Source organism: Carlito syrichta, unplaced genomic scaffold (genome assembly GCF_000164805.1).
Source record: "Carlito syrichta isolate Samal-C Ts95f unplaced genomic scaffold, Tarsius_syrichta-2.0.1 Scaffold306997, whole genome shotgun sequence".
Lineage (NCBI taxonomy): Eukaryota > Metazoa > Chordata > Mammalia > Primates > Tarsiidae > Carlito > Carlito syrichta.
The window spans coordinates 169,190-185,999 of NW_007251093.1; the positions used below are offsets into that span (position 1 = coordinate 169,190).

Consider the following 16,810-nt stretch of genomic DNA (forward strand, 5'->3'; position numbering starts at 1 on the left):
ACCAGTCTGGGTAACTTGGTAAGACCTCATCTCTACAATAAATAAAAAAATTAGCCAGGCATGGTGGCACGTGTCTGTAGTTCCAGCTACTTGGAAGGCTGAGGCTGAAGGATCACCTGAGCCCAGTAAATCAAGGTTGCAGGGGCCATGAGTATGCCACTGCACTCCATTACGGGCGACAAGAGTAAGACTCCAACTCAAAAAAATGCAATAATTATTATAATAAAATAAATAAAGATCACAGAAGGGAGGACCTTAAGTCAAGCTTAGAGGAACATGATAAGAGGACACCTCAGGGAGAAAATGAAGTTTAAGAAAAGATTTGAAGAATGAAATAAGAATTAATATGCCTCTTAACATAGATGCAACAGACCATCTGCAAAATCACAGAATCAGGGATAGAAAGCTTGGCAATAACATGATAAATAGATAAATCAACTGCTGGCTTCCAGATATGGAAAAGTAGCTTCAAAGGATTAATATCCCTGAAGATAACACATTATAAAATCTGGACCGGCGAGGCACAGTACATGCCTATAATCCCAGAACTTTGGGAGGTCAAGGTGGGAGGAGTGCTTGAGGTCAGGAGTTCAAGATCATAACATCTGTATTTTAAAAATTAGCCACATGTGGTAACATGCACCTGTAGTCCTAGCTACTTGGGAGGTTAAGGTAGGAGGACTGCTTGAGCCCAGGAGGTTGAGGCTGCAATGAGCTATGATCACATCACTGTACTCCAGCCTGGGTGACAGTGCAAGACCCTGTCTCCAAAAAAAAAAAAATTCATTAATTAAAAAATAAATAAAATAAAATGAAGACAAAGTATTTTAAAAGAACACTATTTGAAGGTACCAGGAAGAAAAAAGCAGAGTCAAACCCCTGGAACACAGTAATTGTACTGCTGAGATTTATAAGTCTAACTATTTGCCTGAGTGCATTCCCCAACCTGTGTCTCTTGGAGTGCCAGGAAGATATAGCCTTATTGGCTTGAGGAATTAGAACAAAGAGTTCAGAGCTTGCAGCACCAGAGAGCTACAGAGGAAATCTTGCAAGAGAAAAAGTCACAGAGAGTATCCCAAAATCTTCATAAGAAACCCACTCAGATCCTTAACTGATCACTAAATTCCCTGGTTGACTACGAAATTAAATGAGGGGGGCCAAAACAACAACAACAAAAAACCACCCAGGATTATCTTTTTGGAGGGCGGGCCCCTTGTAATACAGGCTTCCCCTGCTAGCTTAAGTGTTCTGGAACCCATCAGCATCAATGTACCAGGTAGCATTGTTGTGAGAGGCTGTATTCGGCTTCAGTGAATTTTTTTTTTTTGAGATTCTTTCAGCGCATTTGCCCATTTCATGATGGGTGATGTATGAGTGCACCTGTTCACATCTTGCTGAGTGTTCACCAGTTTTTGAACAAAAATGGCATGACTTCCATGCCCTACCTTCCCTATTCACCTGACCTCACCCTGAGTGACTTTTTTTTGTTTCCTCCGATGAAAAAGTCCTCAAAGGAAAATGTTTTGCTGATATGAAAGAGATGAAACAAAAAACGGCAAAAGCACTAAAAGGCATTAAAAGTGATAAGTTCAAAAACTTTTGTGAGCAGTGGAAAAAGCGTCTCAATAGGTACTGCATCAAATGGAGAGTGTTTTGAAGGTGACTGAAATTTAAACATGTAAGAATAAATACACAATTTTTCCCCCCACTGGAGGATAAGTCAGAGTATACTGGAAGTTAGGAAAGCTCCCAGCTGCAGGAGGGGACCTGAAAGTGGTTTGCTCCACAATTTTTTTTTTAACTTAAAAAGAAAATACATTTATTTGTTACAGTTATGAAGACTGGAAAGTTCAAGGTTGAGAGGGCACATCTGGGGAGAGCCCTTTGCTGGTGAGGACTCCATTGCATCCCAAGGCAGCAGAGGGCATAAATCAGATGGTAAGAAGGCTGAGCATCCACAAATTTTTTTTTTTGAGTTGGAGTCTCATTCTGTTACCCAGGCTGGAATGCAGTGGCCCTCTCACGGCCACCCCAGCCCTGATCTACTGGGCTCAGGCGATCCTTCTGCCTCAGTCTTCCAAGTAGCTAGAACTACAGGCATGTGCCACCATGCCTGGCTAATTTTTTTTTTTAATTTACAGTAGAAATGAGGTCTCACCAAGTTGCCCAGGCTGGTCTCAAACCCCTGGACTCAGGCAATCCCCTCACCTTGGCCTCCCAAAGTGCTGGGATTATAGGCGTGAACCACCGTGCCCAGCCCACAATTTTTAATAAACAAATTCCAGGGTTTTTTGGGGTCCCCCTCATATAAAATCCAGCAAAAAAACATCAAAAAAACAAAATCCAGCAAAAAAACATCAGTAGAAAGCTGAAAGATGTGAGCAAGATATCAGCTGTTGCCAGCAACAGGATAGAGAGTTTGGAATTTCAAGTATAGTCAAGTTAGCTGCCAACTAGAAAGGAAAACCTATACTTCAAAGAAGTACAACAGTATCCAGTCTTTACAATGTATTATCCATAGCATCCATTATTTAATAAAAAATCAGTAGCAATGAAAAAACAGAAAAATGTGACCTAAACTGAAGGAAAAAAAGCAGTGAATAGAAACAGACCCTAAGATGACCTGAATTTAAATAATCACTTTAATATATCTTAAATATGTTCAAGCAGCAGTCCCCAATCTTTCTGGCATCAGAGACCAGCTTCATGGAAAAGTTTTATCACATACTAGGGGCAAGGAGATGGTTACGGGATGATTCGAGCACATAACATTTATTGTGCACTTAATTTCTATTCCTATTACATTGTAATACATAATGAAATAATTGTACCCCTAAACATTTAAAAAAGAGGCATAAACAGAAGTGGTAAATAAAATAATGGATGGGCCATGCACAGACTAAAATATTCTGACCTATAGCCTGTCACCAGATACAGATATACAAACGAGGTACTTCAACTCACTTGTCACTCACTAATAGGATTTTTTTTTTTTAGTTGGAGTCTCACTCTGTCACTCAGGCTGGAGTGCAGTGGCATGCTCATGGCCTTCAAAGCTGGGCTTAAGTGATCCTTCCACCTCAGTCTTCCAAGTAGCTGGAACTACAGGCATGCACCACCATTCCTGGCTAACTTTTTATTTATTGTAGAGATGAAGTCTCACCCCGTTGCTCAGGTTGGTCTGAAACTCCTGAGCTCAGGTAATCCTTTCGCCTCCACCTTCCAAAGTGCTAGGATTACAGACTTGAGTCACCATGCCCAGCTCTGATAGGATTTTGATATGAATCTGCAAGCAATTGATTTATTATGGTCTCTGTGCAGTCAAACCTCACTGTTAATGTTAATCTATATTTGCAGCCACCCCACAGAGCATCAGGCATTAGATTCTTACCAGGAGCACACAACCTAGATCCCTCGCATGTGCAGTTACAATAAGGTTCTGCTCCTATGAGAATCTAATGCCATCACTGATCTGATAGGGGACAGAACTCAGGTGGTAATGCAAGTGATGGGGAGTGGTTATAAACAGAGATGAAGCCCACCACTCATCTCCTGCTATTCGGACTGATTCCTAACAGGCCATGGATGGGTGCTGGTCCATAGCCTGCTGGTTGGGAATCCCTGTGTTCGAGGACTTAAAGGAAAACATAAAAATCATGAATAAGTAGATGGGGAGCCTCAACAGAGAAAACTATGAAAAAGAACCAAAGGGAAATTCTAGAGCCTAAAAGGTCAACAACTTAAATGAAAAAGGCCCTGGAAAGAATTAAAAGGAGAATGGAGATAGCAGAAGCATCTGTGAACTTGAAAACAGAGCAAGAGAACTTACCCTATCTGAAGAAGAGAAAGGAAAAAGACTAAAAAAAATAAGCAAAGTCTTAGAGAATGAGGGAACAAAACCAAGCAGTCTAAGAGATATGTAATTAGAGTGCTATAAGGCCAAGTGTGAAGGCTCATACCTATAATCCCAGCACTTTGGGAGCCCAAGGCAAGAGAATCAGTTGAAGCCAGGAGTTCAAGACCAGCCTGGGCAAAACAGTGAGATGCCCATCTCAACAAAAAATAAAAATAACAAAAAATACCTAGGTCTGTAGTCCCAGTTTCTCAGGTGGCTGAGGCAGGAAGACCACTTGAGCCCAGAATGCTGAGGCTGCAGGGAGCCAAGACTGCACCATTGCACTCTAGACTGAGTGACAGAGCGAGACTTTGTGTATAAATAAATACAGAGTCCTATAAGGGCAGAAGAAATTATGAGACAGAAAATATATATTGAAAAAAATACTAGCTAAAAAATTTCAAATTTGGTGAAAGACATCAACTTTCAACTTAGAGATTCAAGAAGTCCACTAAACTTCAAGCAGAAAAGAAAAAGAAAAAATACCACCACCACCGAGGTACATCACAGTAAAACTTCTGAAATCTAAAAATAAACAGAAAACTGTAAAGACAATGAGAGAAAAACCAACATGTTATTAGGAGAAGAGAAGTACAAATGGCATTGACTTTTCATCAGCAATAATGGAGACCAGAAGACAATGAAACAAATAGTTAAAGGGTTAAAAGAAAGGCATTCAACAGAGGGGTCTATTTCCAAATACACTACCCTTCAGAAATCAAGAAGGAATAAAGACAATTTCAGATAAATAAAAACCAAAAAAATTCATCAGCAGCAGATCTACACTACAGGAAATGCTGTAGGAAGTTCTCCACGGTCATGGAGATGATACTAATTGTTAATTTGGTTATGTAGGAAGGAATGAAGAGTACTGAAAGTAGTAGATATAAAAGACTATTGTAGGCCAGGTATAGTGGCTCAAGCCTGTAATCCCAGCACTTTGGGAGGCCGAGGCAAGACAATTCTGTCTGAGCTCAGACCAACTTGGTAAGATAAGACAGGTGTGGTGGCATGCACCTATAGTTCCAGTTACTTGGGAGGCTGAGGCAGAAGGATCGCCTGAGTCTTGCAGGTCGAGACTGCAATGGCTGTGAGCGTGCCACTGCACTCCAGCCTGGCTGACAGAGTGAGACTCTAACTCAAAAAAAAAAAAAGACTACTGTACAGAAAAAAGTCAACATAGTAGGCCTGTGACTACTATCTTTAGGATGGCCTGCTTGCAAGGTTTGACTGGTGTTTGGGAACTTGAATGGCAAACAGTTACCTGCACTGACTTAAAACTTCCCTAAGTGATAAGGATGGCTGGCTGTGCCTAAAGTATTTGTATAAATAATATGATTTATACTGAACACTTGCTTGCTTCTTGGAGTCTGAAATTTCAGTGGTTGAAATTGTGCCTATATGACTAACCTGCAGCAAAAACCCTCTACTCTGAGAATCTGGTGAACTACCCTGGTAGACAACACTTTGTGCATGTTGTTGCAACTCATGGCTGAACGAAAACTAACAGTCTAAAATGTGTAAACAGGTTGGGCATAGTGGCTCACACTTATAATTCCAGCACTTTGGGAGACAGATGCAGGAGGACAGTTTAAGGCCAGGAGTTCCAGACCACCCTGGGCAACATAGCAAGACCAGTCTCTACAAAAAAAATTCAAAAATTAGCTGAGAGTGGTGATGTATACCTGAAGTCCTAGCAACTTGGGAGGCTGAGGCAGGAGGATCACTTCTGTCCAGGAGTTCATAATTGCAGTGAGCACCACTGCTCTGGATGACAAAGTGAGACCCTGTCTGTAAAAATTATACATAAAATAGCTGGGCGTGGTGGCTTACACCTGTAATCCCAGCACTTTTGGAGGTGGAGGCAAGAGGTTTGCCTGAATCCAGGGGTTTGACACCAGTCAGGGCAACTTGGTGAAACTGACTCTCTACAATAAATTTAAAAATTAGCCAGACATGGTGGCACTCAAAATAAAATAAAATAAAATGTGTAAACATTCAACAGTAGAGCTTCAAAATACTCACAGCAAAATCTGAAAACTAAAAGGAGAAATAGAAAAACCTACAATTATAGGTAGAGGCTTCAAAACTCCTATCCTACTAATTGATACAACAGGCAGACAGAAAACCAGTAAGGATATAGAAGACCTAAATAGCACTACAACTAACTTGACTAAATTGATATTTATGGAACATTTGCTCCAACAAGAGCAGAATATGCTTTCTGCTCAAATGCATGAGGGACATTCACCTGGCTAGATCATATTTTTGCTATAAAATAAACCTCAAAAAAAAAAAAAAAAACTCATACAAAGGATGTTCTTGACCCGTAACAAATTAAACTAGAATGCAATTTTTTTTTTTTTTTTTTTGGAATCTCACTTTGTCACCCAGGCTGTAGAGCAATGGCATGCTCACAGCCACTGCAGCCTGGACCTACTGGGCTCAGGTGATCCTTTAGCCTCAGCCTTTCAAATAGCAGGAACTATGTGCCGCCACACTCAACTCATTTTTTCTGATTGATTGTAGAGATGAGGTCTCACCAAGTTGCCCAGGCTGACCCATGGGCTCAGGCAATCCTCTCACCTCAGCCTCCCAAAGTGCTGGGATTAGAGGCATGAGTCACCTCGCCCAGCCTAGAATGCAATTTTAAAAATATATCTGGGAAATCCCCTAACTACTTGAAAACCAAACAACAGGCTGGGTACTGTGGCTCACATCTGTAATCCCAGCACTTTGGGAGGCCAAGGCGAGAGGATTGCCTGAGTCCAGGAGTTCCTACAATAAATCAAAAAATTAGTCAGGTATGGTGGTGTATGCCTGTGGTTTCAGCTACTTGGAAGGCTGAGGCGGAAGGATCGTCTGAGTCCAGCAGGTTGAGGCTGCAGTGGTCATGAGTGTGCCACTGTACTCCAGCCTGCATGACAGAGCAAACACACACACACACACACACACACACACACACACACACACACACACACACAACTAAAAAAAGAAGGGCAAATTAAACTCAAAGAAAGCAGAATAAATGAAATAATAAAGAGCAGATCTATCAATTAAATGAATAAGACAAAAATAACAGAAACAAAAAATCAATGAAACCAAAAGCTGATTATTTAAGACTATCAATACAACTGATAAACCTCTAAGCAGACTAACCAAGAGAATGAAAGGAAACACAACTACCACAATCAGAAATTAAACAGAAGACATCACTATAGATGTTACAGACATTTAAAGGTAATATTATGAAAAACCTCATGCTCGTAAATTTGGCAACTTAAATGAAATGAGATTCTTTGAGAGACATAACAAAATACAGTCAAGAAGAAATAGATAACATGAACAGACCGATATCTATTAAAGATAATGAGCTCACAGCTTATGACTTTTCTTGTTTTTTTGTTTTTTGTTTTGAGTTGGAGTCTCACTTTTCCCCTGGCTGCAGTGCAGTGGCACACTCACAGCTACCACAGCCTCAACCTGCTGGGTTCAGGAGATCCTTCTGCTTCAGTATTCCAAGTAGCTAGAACTACAGGCCCATACCACTACACCTAATTTTTTTTATTTATTTATTTTTACTTATTTTTTTGAGTTGGAGTCTCACTCTGTCGCCCAGACTGGAGTGCAGTGGCCACTCCCGGCCACCACAGCCTCAACCTGCTGAGCTCCGGCGATCCTTCCACCTCAGCCTTCCAAGTAGCTGGAACTACAGGCGCATGCTACCACGCCCAGCTGATTTTTTTATTTTACTGTAGAGACGAGGTCTTGCCAAGTTGCCCAGGCGAGTCTCGAACCCACGGGTTCAGGCAGTCCACTCACCTTGGCCTCCCAAAGCACTGGGATTACAGACTGAGCCACTGAGCCTGGCCTAATTTTTTGATTTATTGTAGAGACAAGGTCTCGCCATGTTGCCCAGACTGGTCTCGAGCCTATGGGCTCAGGAAATCTACTCGCCTCTGCCTCCCAAAAGCACTGGGATTGCAAGCGTGAGCCACTGTGCCCGGTGTATGACTTTTCAACAAAGAAAGTTCCAGACTGAAATGGCTTCATTAGTGGATTCTACTACACATTTAAGGAAGAAATAATATTAATTCTACACAAAATTCCTAAGAATAGAAGCATAAGGAATATTTTCCAACTCAGTCTATGAAGCCAGTATTACTCTGATGCCAAAAACTAAAGTTATTACAAGAAAGGAAAAGAGATGGCCGCGGTGGCTCATGCCTATAATCTCAGTACTTTGGGAGGCTGAGGCAGGAGAACTGCTTGAGCCCAGAAGTTAGAGACCAGCCTGGGCAACAGGGTAAGACCTTGTCTCTACAAAAAAATTAGCCAGGTTTGGTGGCATGCGCCTGTGGTCCCAGCTACTTAGGAGGCTGAGGTGGAAGGATTGCCTGAACCCCGGAGGTCAAGGCTGCAGTGAGCCATGATGAAGGCACTGTATTCCAGCCTGGGCAACAGTAAGAACCTGACTCAAAAAAAAAAAAAAAAGAAAGAAAGAAAGAAAAGAAAAGGAAACAAAACTACACACCAAGAGTTCTCATGAATATGATAATATAAAATCATCAACAAGTTATTAGCAAATCAAATCCAGCAAAACACCAAGAGGGTAACATACCATGACCAAGTGAGGTTTATTTTTCATTCACTCAGTGAATGAAATTCACAGTATCAACAGAGTAAAGAAGAAAAGCCACATGATTAAATCAATTTATACAGAAAAGATGATTTTTTTTTTTTTTTTTGGCATTGGGGTCTCACTCTGTCATGCAGGTTGGAGTGCAGTGGCATGATCATAGCTTACTGCAGCCTCGACCTCCTGGACTCAGGTGATCCTTCTACCTCAGCCTCCTGATTAGCTGGGACTACAGGCTTGTGTCACCACACCTGGCTAACTTTATTTTTTCGTAGAGACAAAGTCTTGGTATATTGCCTAGGCTGGTCTTGAACTCCTGGCTGCAAACAATCCTTTCATCTCATCTTGGCCTCCCAAAGTGCTGTGACAACAGGTGTGAGCCACTGCACCTGGCCAAGAAAAGACATTTCACAAAATTCAACATCCACTCACTCATGATAAAAACTCAACAAACCAGGAATAGAAGGTAATTTTCTTAACCTGATAAAGCATGTCTATCAAAAAAATCTACAAGTAGAATTCTTAATAGTGGAAGACAGTTTTTCCAGTAAGATCAGGAGCAAGGCAAGGATGTCTACTCTCATCTCTCTTATTTAACGTCATTTTGGAGGTCTCAGACAGTGTGATAAGGCAATATTAACATTAAATAGATGTAATAAGGAAAAGACATATATTGTAATGCCTAAAACGCTCAAGTACACACGTACAAACACAGTTAAATGTAAAAGGATGAAATGAGATATACCATGTAAACTCTAATCATAAGCAAGTTGAGACATCTATATTAATATCAGACAAAACAAATGTAAAACAAGGAGGATTACCAAAATAAAAAGCATTGTGCTATACTACTAAAGGTTTAAAACGTCAGAAAGATATAACAATTATAAATGCAAATGTACCTAATAAAATAATTTCAAAACCTATGTAGAAAAATTGACAGAACTAAAGGAAGAAATAGAGAAATCTATAATCCTAGAGATTTTTAAGACACTGACAATTTTTTTTTTTTTTTAGTTGGAGTCTTACTCAGTCACCCAGACCGGAGTGCAGTGACACGCTCCCGGCCACCGCAACCTCGACCTTCTGGGCTCCGGCGATCCTTCCGCCTCAGTCTTCTGAGAAGCTGGAACTACAGGCGTGAGCTACCATGCCCAGCTAATTTTTTTGATTTATTGTAGAGATGAGGTCTCGCCAAGTTGCCCAGGCGGGTCTCAAACCCGCGAGCTCAGGCAATTCACTCACCTTGGTCTCCTAAAGCGCAGGATTACAGGCTGAGCCACCGAGGCCGGCAAGACCCTGACAACCAAAATTTTTAAGAATACAGAAAATCTGAAGCGTACTATCACCCCACCTTATCAACATGTATACTCAATAATTATAGAATATATATTCTTTATAAGTACATGTTAAAAGTTAAAGAGGATAGATCACCTTCTAAGCTACAGATAACACATTTCAAAAGACTAAAATATCTTACAGAAAAATATTCTTTGTTAAATTAGAAACCAATAATAATAGGATAACTAGCAAAAGGATCAAATATTTAGAAATAATATTTTTAACATGGGCCAAAAAGAAATGGCCAGGAAAAATTTAAAATAATTTTTTTTTTCTGAGTGAGAACCTCACTCTGTTGCCCAGGCTGGAGTGCATGGTATGCTCATGGCCACTGCAGCCCCGACCTGCAGGGCTCAGGCGATCCTTCCACCTCATCCTGCCAAGTAGCTGGAACTACAGGCGTGTGTCACCACACCTGGCTAATTTTTTTATTTACTGTAGTTACAAGGGCTCGCCAAGCTGCCCAGGCTGGTCTTGAACTCCTGGGCTCAGGCAATCCTCTCGTCTCTGTCTCCCAAAGTGTTGGTATTACAGGCATGAGCCATTGCACCTGGCCAAAAAAAAAATTTTGACCTAAAAGATAATTAAAATGCAATGCATCAAAATCCATGAGAAGCAGCTAGAGTTGTACTTAGAAATGTATTATTTGAATATTAGAAAGAAAAAAAACAGTTCAAAAGTAATGATCCAAGTTTCAACTTAACAATATAAGCAGAGTAAATCCACAATAAGAGAAAGAATAATAAAAAACAGAAAACAATGAAATAAAAACAAACATAGAGAAAATTACACAAGTCAACAGGTAATTAGTTGAATATTTAAAAGGATTAATAGTAGGGCATGGTGGCACACCCCTGTAGTTCCAGCTACTTTTGGAAGGCTGAGGCAGAAAGATCACCTGAGCCCAGCAAGTCAAGGCTACCTCCAGTCCATGTGACAGAGTGAGACTCCAACTAAAAACACTACTACTACTACTAATAAATAAAATGATTAATAAAATTAATGAACCCCTAATAAGAATGGACTAGGATAAAACAGAATAAACACAAATTATCAATAAGAAATGAAACAGCTATTACTATAGCTCTTACAAACATCAAAAAGATACCAAGAAATTATTAGAACGAATTTATGTCAATAAATTCAACAATCTGGATGCAATAAAGTTCTTTAAAAATACAAGTTACTAAGACTGACATAAGATCTAATAGAAAATATGGATAGACTTGTATTAGAGAAACTGGATCCATCTGGTTGCCGTGGGGTAGAGGTGAGAGCAGAGATTGACTATAAATGGGCACAAGGGACCTTTTTTTAGGGTGATAGAAATGTCTTAAAACTGGATTGTGGTGATAACTGCACAATTCTGTAAATTTATTAGAAAACAACTGAACAACTTAAAATGGATGTATTTTATGGTATATTAATTATAGCTCAACAAATCTACTTTTAAAAAAAAAACTTCTTACAAAGAAAACTCCAAACCTAGATGATTTCGCTTATGAATTATGTAAAAAATTTAAGGAAGAAATGATACAAATTTTATACAAACTCTTTTAGAAAACAAAGAGGCCGGATGTGGTGGCTCATGTCTGCAATCCCAGCACTTTGGGAGGCATCGGCAAGAGGAGTGCCTAAGCCCAGGGGTTCAAGACCAATCTGGGCAACTTGGTGAGACCTAGTCTCTACAATAAGTAAAAAAAGTAGCAGGGCATGGTGGCATGCACCTGTGCTTCCAGTTACTTGGAAGGCTGGGGTAGAAGGATCGTCTGAGCCCAGCAGGTGGAGGCTGTGGTAGCCATGAGCGTGTAACTGCACTCCAACCTGGGTGACAGTGTGACTCTGACTCAGCAAAAAAAGAAAAAGAAAAAAGAAAACAGAAGAGAATAGAATACTTCCCAACTCATTATGTAAGACCAGTATAATCCCGATACCAAAAGCTAACAAAAACTTCACTAAAAATGGATATTATAAACCCGTATCAGTCATATACATAGATGCAGAAATTTTTAACAGTCTTACCAAATTAAATACATCATGGTGGCCAAGCACAGTGGCTCAAGCCTTAATAAGTAAGTTTAGCTAGGTCTCAGAAGATAAGGTTAATATACAAGAATTAAGTGTATTTTTACACACTAGAAGCAAACCATTGGAAAACTTTAAAAATAATTCCATTCACAACGGAATCAAAAACTAAAATAGAAATAAATTTCACAAAAAAACACATTAGGCTGGGCACAGTGGCTCACGCCTGTAATCCCAGCACTTTGGGAGGCAGAGGTCAGAGGATTACCTGAGCCCAGGGATTCAAGACCAGCTAGGCAACTTGGCAAGACCCTGTCTCTACAATAAATCAAAAAGTTAGCTTTAGCTTAGTGTGGTGGTGTGTGCCTGTAGTTCCAGCTACTTGGAAGGCTGAGAAGAAAGGATCGTTTGAGCTCAGCAGGTTTAGGTTGCAGTGGCCGTGAGAGTGCCACTGCACTCCAGCCTGGGCAAGAGAGAGAGACTCCAACTCAAGAGAAAAAAAAAAGCAAGATGATTATTTGAGCTGAGGAGTTCAATAGCAAGGCCTCATCTCTACAAGAAATAAAATTAAAACCACAAAGATTTATACATTGCTGAGAGAAATTATATACCAAATAGAAATGGAGAAACATGTATCATGTTCGTGAATTAAAAGACTCAATATTGGGGTTCTCACTGTGCCTCCCAGCCACTGCCACAGTGAAGGTGAGCAAAGAGAACAAGTAGAGGCTGCAGCAGCTCTTCAAGGGCTGCCAGATTGCCATTTGCTGGGGCTTTATTAGAATTTACCTGGATTTAAGACGGTGTACATCCTGGAATGTCTGAACCAACTGTTTTGAGCTTACTTTGGGGATAAAGGACTATCTGGTCATCTGGATTTAGAAGCAATCAGTGAACAGCAGCAACAGCATACAAGGTGTGTGCTCTGCCTGGGATAACAGATGGGGGACATCGTTCAGATGATCAGTAGTTGGAGGGCACAGTGCTCTTACTTCACAAATGCATCTGTGGCAGAGTGGAAGTTCTACTGACTTATTTATGAATGTATCAAAATAAATATTTTAACAATGAAGAGAAAAAGAAAGACTCAATATTGTTAGTTGTTAATTATTCCACAACTGATCTATAAATTCCATGTGATTCCAACCATAATGCATCAAACTTTTTTGAAGAAACTGAGAAATTCTAAAATCTATAAGGATCTGCTTTTGAGGCCCTAAAAATAAATAAATAATATATATGGAAATATGAAGGGCCTAACATAGCCAAAAACATTTTTTTTTTTTTTTGAGTTAAAGTCTCACTCTGTCGCCCAGGCTGGAGCGCGCTGGCATACTCACAGTCACTGCAGCCTCAACCTGCTTGGCTCAGGTGATCCTTCTGTCTCAGCCTTCCAAGTAGCTGGAAGTACAGGCACACACCACCACACCCAGCTAGTTTTTTGATTTATTGTAGAGATGAGGTCTCGCCAAGTTGCCCAGGCTGGTCTCGAACCCGTGGGCTCAGCAATCCTCTCACCTTGGCCTCCTAAAGTGCTGGGATTATAGGAGTGAGCCACCACACCCGGCCACCAAAAACATTTCAAAAACAGAACAAAGCAGGAAGGCTAACACTACTACCTAATTTTAAGATTTATTACAGAAGTACATAATCAAGACAACTGAACATCCACATGGGAGAGAAAAAAAGGATCTTGATCCCCTATCTCACCCCGTATATAAAAATTAATGTGAGATAAATCACAGTCCTACTAAAAGCAGAAGCTTCTAGAACACAGGAGAATATATTTATGACTTCTAAGGTTCTCTTAGAAATATTTCTTTGAAGATTTCTTAGAAAGGACATCTGTTGGTGAAGATATGAAACAACCATAACTCTAACATATTGTTAGTAGGGATATAAAATAGTAACTGTGGAGAAAAGTTTGGCAGTTATTTATAAAGTTAAATATTCACCTACCCTTTGACCCAACAGTTGTATCCCTAGGTATTTATCCAAAAGCAACGAAAACACATGTCCACAAAAATTCTTAAACAAGAATGTTCACAGCATATTACTTATAATGGCCCAAAACTGGAAATAACCAAAATGTCCATCAACAAGCCAATAGAAAGACAAATTATGATATAGGTATTCAATGGAAAACTCAGCAATAAATAGGAATGAATTACTATCACATACAACATGAATCTCATAAATATCATGCTGAGCAGAAGTCAGATACAGAGGAGTACCCACTATATAATTCCATATAAACTAAACTCTAGAACTGGTAAAATTAGTGATTAAAACAATTATGGGATTCAACACCAGCCTGGGTCGAGTGTGGTGGCTCATGCCTATAATCCTAGCACTTCGGGAGGCTAAGGTGAAAGGATTGTCTGAAACCACCAGTTGGAGATCAGCCTGGGCAACTTGGCGAGACCTTATCTCTACAATAACTCAAAAAATTAGCCAGGTGTGGTGGCACATGCCTGTAGTTCCAGCTACTTGAAAGGCTGAGGCAAAAGGATCTCCTGGGCCCAGCAGGTCGAGGCTGCGGTGACTGTGCGCTGCCACTGCACTCCAGCCTGGGTGACAGAGTGAGACTCCGACTTAAAAAAAAAAAAAACTAGAACAGTAGTTGCCTGGGGTGGACAGGAAAGACTGACTGAATGGCACAGGTCAGAAAGGAACTTTCTAGAGAGACGAAAATGTTCTATGTTGTGATATAAATGTGCATGGATACATTGGTGGCATTTCAATATATGTAAATTTTACTGGAAAAAAAATCTCAAGTAGTGGTTGGGGAATGGTTGAAAGTATATGAAACAAGAATGGCAGTATATTTTAACAAATGTTGAAGACAGGCGGTGGGTCCTTGGAGATGCAGTCTATTATTCTGGTTTTGTTTGAATTTGCAAAATAAAAAGTAAAAACAAAACTTACAGATTCTAGTTAAGAACAAATTAAGTCAAAGCTTTTGTAGTTCCCCACCACCATCACCAGCAAAAAAAGTAAATGTAATTTCCTGTAGCATGTATCAGAGGTGTAACCACTAGTATGAATACTGTAGTTCTTGCCCATACTGTGTCCAGGTTAAAGAAAAAATGGTGAGGGTGACTTGGTATTATGTATTCTATGAAGAACTAGGAAAACTGACTAGTGATACAGACTCACAAAAACTTAACCATTTGTTTTAAATATCTGAAGCACTATCACGAAGTTTGTTAAGTCAAGAGGCATAAACAGAAATAGCGTGTGGAAGTTTCAAGAAGAATTTCAGTTTCCTGAAAACAAAAACTTTAACATCGGTCAATTACAAAGTAAAGGTGCTGCCTCTGAAGATAAAAATTTCCCTACTCGTGGAGATGTTCAAATACAAGTTGGAGATCTGTACACTGGAAACAACTACTAGAAGAAAAAAAAAGCTACTAAGGTTCCTTCTAGCACAGAAATTTTGTAGTTGTTTGAACTACATTCGCTTACTTTAATCCAAATTAAGAGAGAAGTGTATGGTTTTGTGGGAGTTTTGTTTTTTAAAGAACTCAGTCTGGCTGGGCGCAGTGGCTCATGCCTCTAATCCCAGCACTTTGGGAGGCAGAGGCGAGAGGACTGCCTGAGCCCACGGCTTTGAGACCAGCCTGGGCAACATAACGAGACCTTGTCTCTACAATAAATTTAAACAACAAAAACCAAAAAACAGCTGGGCATAGTGGCCAGCGCCCTGTGGTTCCAAATTCTTGGAAGGCTGAGGCGGAAGGATCACCTGACCCCAGCAGGTCGAGACTGCGGTGACCGTGAGCGAGCCACTGCATGCCAGACCGGGCGACAGAGTGAGACTATGGCTCAAAAAAAGAAAAGAAAAGAGAATCTAACCAAAATGCAATGTCATGATAAAAGCTGTAATACAGCTACAACCTCCAAAATTAATATTTTGGCTCACATTGGTTATGAACAGCATGCATATAACATTTTTGGAAATTACCACAAAAGTAAGTGGCTTTAGATTTCTGGGCTGAACTGAAAATTTGTAGGTGTATCGTTATAAAATAGTAAGGCAAATTATAAAACCAATCACAGCATGCACTCCTTCCCCAGGACTGTGTCTCATTTTCTCAAAGAATACTGATTACTGTGTACCCACCTCTGAGCTAAGAACTGTGACGGAATCAAAGTATAAGACACAACCTTATCCCAAGGAACCTTACAATTTAACTACAAAGGCAAGATACGCCTGAAAAATAAGACATTGCAACATAGCGGTACTTTAAGTGCCAGAAGAGACTACAGTTAAGACCTATTGCGTAGCAGAAAGAACATTTTGCTGCGGTGGTTTGGCATGCCGCCTTGAGGTTAAGGGAACATGAAACGAGACTGAAAGAATTTAGACAGGGAGAAAAATGGGGTGAGCAGCAGGCAGGCACTTCCAGAGCAGAGGAACAGGGTAAAGCAAACAAAGTGACGACATCACTTGAAAATGAACCTGAATCTTGTCTCCAGAGAACCACGAACATCCTCCAACTAATTTCTCCTACCGATTTCTTCCCAAAACTTTATAGGTCAGCGGTTCCCAAACAAGCACCATCACCATCTCGGAACTTGAACTGCCAATCCTGGGGACCCATCCTAGACCTACTGAGTTAGAAAGTGGGGCAGTGAGGCAGCACCCTGTGTTTTAACAAGAGGCTTCGGTTGATTCAGACACACGACCAAGGTTTTCCAATAAGTTTGACGACCACGGCTCCGGGGCTGCTGGCTAAAAGCACAACGCTCCGCACTGGAAAGTGAGGGTGTTCTGAGTGCCGAGCGGCCACTTGCAGCGTGCAGGCAGCTACAGCGGACCCCAGCCCCGTAAGAGTTCAGTCTCTGTCCCGATTTCGCCTTCTCCTCCAGACCACCGTCTGCCGGGCACCGTCCCCTCCGCCAGC

General features: G+C 40.6%; 1 protein-coding gene and 1 pseudogene across 2 annotated transcripts in view; one reads left to right on the top strand and one right to left on the bottom strand.

Annotated features, from left to right (window-relative positions):
* LMLN (leishmanolysin like peptidase) overlaps window positions 1-16,810 on the bottom strand; it is a 96,855-nt gene that overhangs the window by 79,736 nt on the left and 309 nt on the right. The window lies entirely within an intron of this gene.
* Window positions 9,213-12,756, top strand: LOC110596121 (annotated as a pseudogene).